Here is an 8,493-nt window from a genome sequence, read left to right as displayed (position 1 = left end):
ACTAAGAAGCTAAAACCACTTCAGCATGAGTTCTATCTCCACCCCGGAGGTGACCCACATGGCGCAGCAGACCTCTCCTGATCCACCTGCTGCCCCACTCAGCAGTGTACTTTGTCGATCTGCCTGTTCTGCTCCCCACTCTGTCTCTGGTGACTCCTCTCACCACACCTGCACCTCTAGCCTGTATGCATAAGTAAATAAATCTTTAAAAAAATTATGTCCCCAGATAATATTAACAGGATTTACCAAGAATCAGTTGTAGGGTGTGTGAGAGAATGAATCTAGGAAGTTTGCCTTGAGCAGTTGGAAGGAGAAATTTGCCATGTAGCAAGAAGAGAAAGATTATGAGAGAAGAAAGTTGGGTAGGGGTAGTGAGTCGTTAGGGGGACTGATTCATGTGAAATACCCTTAGATAACATATTCAAGTCATATACCAGACTGAAGTTCAAGCAAGTGTTGTGCTGGTGATAAAAATTTGAGTAGTCACCTTCCAGATATTTAAAGGCATGAGAATGGCTCAGAGCACCAAAAGTGAGAATAGAGATTTAAATGAGTCCTGGGAGATTCCAGGGTTGTGTGGTCAGAAAAATGTGGAGGAACCAATAAACAACTATCTGAGATTGCTGCAAAGTTAGGAGAGTGATGTATCCTGGAAACAAGTGTGTTAGTCAATCATTGCCCCAACAACACTGCATAACAAATTTCTCCACACCTGGGTAGCTTGTAGCAATGTGTTTGACGCATGCCCACAGGTCAGTAGCTTGGTTGCAGAACAGTCAACCAAGATCGTGCTCTGTTGAGTTGATATGCTTTAGATTACACATTTGAGTTTACGTTTGTTCAGTGTGTTTGTTCCAGAGCCCAACATCTTAAAGAGGCTCCTAGAGAGCTCATGGTATATAATTAGAGCTGCACTTCTAAGAATATTATATATTTCATTTATCTTTTCTGAGATTTCTTATTTCCTCTTCAACTAAATCATAAGCCCATGAGGGTGGAGATTTTGTAGGCTCTTTTACCCCTAGGGCCTAAAATAGTAGCCCATAAACAGTAGCTGCTAGTGAGTGCAGATAGTGATGAGTTGAGGAAGCTGCTGTAGAATTTGTATGAACCTGTTATTTAAATGCTTTAAAATGTTTCCCAGGTGTATTTTATATACATGTAAATAATATCTTTGATGTCCCTAGAGGAAGAAAATCACAGGTACATTAAGACAGGGACACTAAGTGGCCATTAACCCTTCTCACATGGTTACATCAGTGTATCTACATCTTCGAGCTTGATGGAGAGAGATATCAAATCTTTTTTGGCATTGAAAAATAAAGTAGGGGACAAATAATTTTCTTTTGGTAATTCTTCTGTTCAGTTATCTAAGATGCCTGTAAAATTTATATCCCCAAAATAGAATTTAAGTGAGCAATGGAATAAGAATAGCTGTTAAATTATAATCAGTAGTGTAATTATTTTTCTTTAGAACCCAATCATTTGAAAATGTTAATAAAAAAGAACTTTCAGTTGTGAAGGATTGAGATTTACTATGATTGTGAGATTAACTTTGGTAATCTGATTTCAAATAGTTAAAACTGCTTTCTGTACCAACTATCTTATCTGGAAATAAGTTAACTTATTAGTTCAAATCAATTTATATCAATATCACAAAGTCCTGTGGGGCCCAAATCTAAATAATATTTAACTTAATTATTCATATATTTCAAGACAAGATGCTTTTTAAATAAAACTATCATAGTTTATCATTAAATGATTAAATGTTACACCATCAAGAAAAACTACATTTTAATGGTATAATTGAAACAAATCCACAATTAAGAAGACCATAAAATATTTACACTCTCATAGTTTTTCAGATGTGCTGATTTTTTGGCATGTAATCTTATACTGTTCTTGCACTATATGCTATTCTAAGGTTTATGTAATGACAATCAACTGATATTTTGTGTACCTCACTAAAGGGACATAAAGAAAGAAGGCCCTGTCTTCTTGGAGGAGTTACATTTGTAGTAGCTTGGTGTTTCTCAAAATTGCCTAATTTTAATAAACACTGAAGACAAATATTAAAAACAAAACAAAAAACACAAAGATTTGGAGCCCCTGCAATACCTGACCCTACCTTGAATAAATGTAAAATAACCAGACATGAGACTGTTAAACAGTTCATCTCAATTTTTAAAAAATTGTATACCTTTTTCTCTTTCAGATATATCAATTATGGAAGAGATACTTATATAATTGATTACCCATTCAGTATGAATACTCATTTTTTGTGAAAGGTTTATTATTTTGAAGTAAGAGGAAAAACTAAAGGTATTTCTATTAATAGGCTATCACACAGATTTTATAAAGATTAAATTTATATATTTGATTTTAAATATTACATGATACACTAGCTACTCAAATTTTTTTCTTGTTTTTAGGGTGCTTCCAGAAGAGCACTACTGTAACAAAGGTGTGGTGTTAGCATAAAGAACCACAAGGAGTTGTGCTTGAAAAAACCATCATGCTTGTACAAGATTTTATACAAAACACCAAAGTAATCAAATTGTCTTTACTAATCTAAAGAATACAATCTTTGATTGAAATTCACACTTTAAATTGTTACTACAAAGTATTTAAAAATTTCAAAGTAATCTACTCTGTGGATATTAGCTCTAGTCAGCTAATTTGACTTTGATGACTGTGGTGCCAGCTTTGATAATCAGACTGAAGAGATGGGCAATAATTTATCTAAGGAAAAGTGACTGAATTGCTTTGAATTACCCATCTTTCTTTTTCTTTAACATAGATCCAGAGCCGACTTTGTACTCAGATATAATTTAAAAGGCCCTATCTTTCATCTCTGTTCTTGGTTTTACATATCCACTTCATGCATGTAAAATGATTTCCTTATCTATTTCTAAATGACAAAGCAATTGTGCAGATAAAGCACTCTAGGAAATAAGGGTGGATGAGCCCTGATGTATATCCCCAAAACAAGTTTATTAGTCATCCTGTTACAGCCTCATTCAGTTCCGCTTTTCTTCATAAGTAGGATAAAGAGAAATTAGAATTGTTCAGAAAACTTAAGAAAAAAGCTATGATAGGTAAGTAAAAAAAACGATGTGTGCACAAATAGCTAGTTCCTCATAATTTGAAATCTACAAAATGAGCTCTTGGTGCCTTGCTGAAAGGGGCCTGGGACTGATTTTGACAGACATGAGTATATGTAAAAAGTACTTGCAGTGGTAGAAGATGATGGCTAGCTATTCACCAGATCCTCTTCCTCTTCCATCTGAGCACACAGTTGGGCTCTATTTCCCTACCTTGCAATTCACTGTGGTCATATGATAGAGTCCTGGCCAATGGAATCTACACAGAGAGTTTACTTTACACATTGACTTCTTTACATGTATCTCTGCTCTTTCTCCTGTAACATTAGGAAGCCTTACGTTGAATGCAATGGAACCACAAGATCCCTGAGTTCTCAAATTACCATTTAAAGGAAAGGGACTTTATATGAGCTATAAATAAATGTATATTACATTAAGTCTCAAAAATTGTGTGCCTCGGGTTTTAACAGTAGGCCAGCCACAGTAGAGGATTTTCTTTTTCAATCTGAAGTAGGAAATGGCTACCACTTTCTTTGTATTTTCTTTGACTTTTGCTGGCAATTTTGTTAAAGTTTTTCTTATTTTGGGGGGATTTCCTGTCTATACTATACCTTAGTGTCCCCCCACCCCCAGCCCTATATCTAGGCCTTCCCCAGACAATCACTTAGGGATATGCCTTGCTAAAGGAGCACTGAGCATGTTTGGATAATTGTTTTCTAACCTTACCTTGATTGTTGCAATAGCATTGCAGCAAGCTACCTGCTCTAGTCACTGATGTAGCTATTCTACGATCTATTAACCAGTGACTACTGTGACCTGATGTCATTCTTCTTGGCACCCATTTGTTTTAGAGATGACATCAAAGTCTTCTTGATGGCCTCTAAGACCATTTGCAATCTGCCACTTCCCTTCATTACTTCCCTGGTCTCTCCTAACACTAACTGATCCAGCTGCACAGATTTTCTTGCTATTCCTCAGATAATAGCAGACATGGCAGACAAGCCTCAAGACTTCTGGTCTCATTCTCTTCCCGGAATGTTCTTCTCCCAGAAACCTACATGGCTTCTCCTTCATATCCTTCCTAATTTTTGCTGAGAAACCTTTTTTGAGCACACTAAAACTACAGCTTCTGGTATTTTGCATCCTCTTTCCCTTAATTACTTTTCTCCATAGCACTTATTGTCTATTCCCTTCAAACTCCCATCAAAATGGAACCCATGACAAAAGATTTTTGAGATTTTGTTAAATTGCCAGCCTCGTACTTGGCAAATGTTAAATATTTTCATTGAATGACTAAATGCTATTGTATAGATAAACATTGCGAGCCAGAAGAGCACTAAAGAGAAACTCTTATCAAACTGGGATCTAGTAGGGAAAATTTTCTGGAGAAACTCACTGCTCTTCTGGTGAGGAAGCTGATATAATTGTTGAGAGCATAAGCCAGTTGCATGCTTCAGTCCTGATCTCATCTGACCTATCAGTATCACTTGACACCACTGATGACCATCTTCTTGAAATGCTGTCTTGACTTGACTGCCTGGATGCCTCCCCTCTTAGATGTCTAATAAGTTTAAATGTATATTGTTTCCCTTCTCTTGTATTCCTATCTGGATGTATCCTTGGATGCATTCTCGTGTATGTAGACTTCCCCACACCTACAAAGAATTCTCAGATACCAACAGGGTTTCTGAGAATTCAATTCAATTTTGACATTACCTACTTTTTGATAATCTATTCTACAGGTCTCCTAAGGCCACCCTATACTTCAGAGGCCATATGCAAGGCCAATTTATTACTATGCTTCTCCCCAGCTGGCTATAAATCAGAGGTCCCTACAACTTTGATTCAATTAATTTGCTAGAGTTATTCACAGAACTCAGCAGACTCACACACTCACTAGATTACTGATTACAAAGGATATTAAAGGATACAAATCAACAAAGGATATTAAAGGATACAAATCAACAGCCAGATGAAGGAATAAACAAAGCAAGATCCCAACAGAAAAGCTTCTGTCCTAGTGGAATGTGGGGCCTGGCACAATGACAAGTGGAAGCATTCTGGTTCTCAACCTGGAAGCGCTCCAACCGCTCTCCCCCCTCCTTTTTGAGACTTCATTACATAGTTTCCCTTGATACAGTCATTGGCCATTGGTGACTGAATCAGCCTCCAGCCTTTCTCCCCTTCCTGGCCAACTCTGCTTAGGCTGCTGCCTTCCTCTGTAATATATTAACAAAACAGCAATGGGAAGGACTGAAAGTTTTAACCTTACATTCATGGTTGGTTCTCTGGCAACCAGGCCACATTCATACTTTCCAAAGTCACCTTCATTAACATAGACCCAGTTATGATTTAAAGGGCCTGTGAAGAATGCCAGACACTCATTTAAACTTAGGACTTGGATTGTTATCAGGAACTGAAGATGACTAAATATGACAAAAGATGCTCCCATTGCTCTTATCACTCAGAAAGTTTCACAGCTTTGGAGCTGTGAATAATCTAACGTATATAAAGTATGTTTCAGATATTTTGGTCATGTGAATGACCAAATGTGGCAGGTGTATGTATAACACATTCTAAGTCACAGTATCATACCGCCTTATTTAGTGGCAATGTTATAGGGTAGCCCAGAGTGGACTTGGGCCACCTGTCTGTGGTGCCTCACTCATGCTCAAAATCCAGTTATTCTGCAGACATACACAAAAGGGTCAATAATGGGTTTATTTACAAAAAGGGGAAAGGAAAAGGAAACAACCCAGGTTAGGAAAGAGGGATACAAAGTAGCTGGAATACTTTACCAGCAAGGCTAACTTGGAGCTCTAGTTCCAAACTCAGGCTACTATCCCCCAGTCACACGGTCTGAGTGCAGTTGCTCCAGAGAGAGAGAACTGTTACCTCTCTAGAGTGCCAGTTGGAAAACCACTTCCTATTTTTATCCCCCAAAGTCCCAGAATTCCTGCTTAGCTCTGCCCTTGGATTCTCGCAGTTCTCTCTTTGGTACTACTGAGAGTTGTAGTTTTCCAATCACTGAAGTAAGGGGTGGAAACCAGAAAGCTGGAGTAGGAGTGGAGTCCACACGACTCTGCAGAGTTCTTTTAGTACATCCTTCCCCCTAACAACAAGTGTTCTTTTGATTGCTCAGGCCAACTACTTTGAACAGTCATCTTTGATTCATTCCTTTCTCCATTAATTCTGTTTTCAAAATATATCCAAACCACATACACACATCACTGCCAGCACCCTGGGATTGCCACTATTCCTTGATTGCATTATTACAGCCTCTTAGCTGGTTTCCTTGCTTCTGTTTGTTCTTCAGCCAGTTCCCCCACAATGACATCAGAGTGATTCTGTTCAAACCCAAATCAGATGTTTTCTGCTCATAATCTCCTATGAACATGAATATTCATAACCCTACTTAAATGAGGTTGGGAGGCTAGAAAATGGCACATGTGTAAACTGACAAACTATGCTGAGAGCAACGTCTTCCAGAGGTTATGCAGAGGGTTACTAGCTTTGGATTCAAGAACCTCAATATGGGTCTTGCCATGAACATAATCTCCAATCTGTCTTCTAATTTACTGTTGTTTCTAAATAACATTTGTTGTAACGGATTGCTTTTTGAGATCAACATCTACAATGGCTTCCCATCTCTCTGGAAGGGACCTACAAGACACACATACACACACACACCTTTTTTAAAAAAAGATTTCTTTTACTTTCTTATGCATACAAGAATTGGGGTGTAGGCCAGAGGTTAGGGGGGGCAGTTAGAGGATCCACCACAGATAGACTGGGGAGCAGAACAGGTGAATCTACTGAAATACACTGCTGAGGGGAGCAGCAGGTGGGAGAGGAGAGGTCTGCTGCACCATGTGGGTCAACTCCCTGGTCAGAGATCGAATTCAGTGCTGCAGTGGCTGCAGTGAGCTTCTTAGTGCTATGCTTTAATCCCTTGCACCACCAGGGAGGACTCAAGCCTCTTCCTAATTTAACACTATCTCCAACCTTTACCCCCCCTTATTTCACTTTTTTTTTTAAAGATTTATTTATTTGTACATACAGAACTGGGGTACAGGCCAGAAGCTCAGGGGTGGCGAGAGGCTTCACCAGAGACAGAGTGGGGAACAGAACAGGCAGATGGACGAAGTACACTGCTAAGGGGAGCAGCGGGCAGGTCAGGAGAGGTCTGCCTTGCCATGTGGATCTCCTCCAGGGCAGGCGGGAATGGAACTCAGTCGGAAGTGGCTTTAGTTTCTCAGTGCTGTGCTTTAACCCACTGCGCCACCAGGGAGGGCCTAATTTTACTTCTTTCATGCTTGACAATTCTTGTATACTCCTTCTGTGCTCCTGCTTTAAAGCTTTGTACGTGATATTCTTTCCCAGATAACTGCATAGCTAGGCAGTTCCTGCACGTCTCAGGTCATTACTCAAAATTCCTTTTTCTGTGAGGCTTTTTCCAATTGCTGTGTGTAAATATTTAATGCTGTTTCCTTCCCCTAACTACTCCTTCATTTTCTCCTTTGCAACTTTATCTTATTTTCATATTTAACTTTATCTCTTTTTCAACCTGTGTTTTTAAAGAATTGCATCCCTTTCATTCCATTTCTTCATTCTCAACTTTAATGATGCTAATAGAAATGTTTCAATGGAAATGTTTGAGTACAGCAAAGGATTTGATCTGGTGTTTGACACATAACTGGTGTTCAACTTGTTATTGGCTTTGCAAATTAATTTCAGAAACCTTATTTAAATGGGTCTGAAGGCTAGGAGTGTTTTCACAGTATGCAATCAGCAAACTATAGGACCCAATTTGTTTTTCTTCTCTGCCAGGAAATGATGCTGCTTCCCCATCCCAATAGAAGGTCCCTATTTGTACAGCAACAACTCAGCTAATGAGAATGTGTAGCCCAGTGAGTGAGCAGCCACCTCTCATCAAACTCCCAACCTCCTGTAATGAACTTTGTTTACAACAGCCCTGCCAACACTTAACTAAACTGGGTTGAGTAAGACAGGAGGCATGTGCCTGTCTTACCATAAGAGTACACTTCCCACATTGCCTTTGCTGTTCTTCCAAATAAACCCATTTTGTTGATGAAATAACTGTCTGTCTGAGGTCAGCAGGATGAACAGACCAATGGATTCATTTGAATGATAAGGCTAACTTCTTAATGTACTCCTTCCAAACCTAAGGAAGGTTTTAAATTTAAAAAGACTGATGCTAAAGAGCAAACTCAGTATTCATTCTTTCATGTAAATGTAGGGATAGGTTTATACTTACTGTGATGAGCTGTGTTAGAGGGAAGAGCATAAAATGGGTACCTTTCCTCTACTTGCAACGTGCAGCAGCCCAGCACAAGAAGTCCCAGTGTGCCATGAGCTTCTTGCTGGG

Source organism: Condylura cristata, unplaced genomic scaffold (assembly GCF_000260355.1).
Source record: "Condylura cristata isolate star-nosed mole 26May11 unplaced genomic scaffold, ConCri1.0 scaffold00007, whole genome shotgun sequence".
Lineage (NCBI taxonomy): Eukaryota > Metazoa > Chordata > Mammalia > Eulipotyphla > Talpidae > Condylura > Condylura cristata.
Note: the sequence above shows the minus strand (reverse complement) of the source record.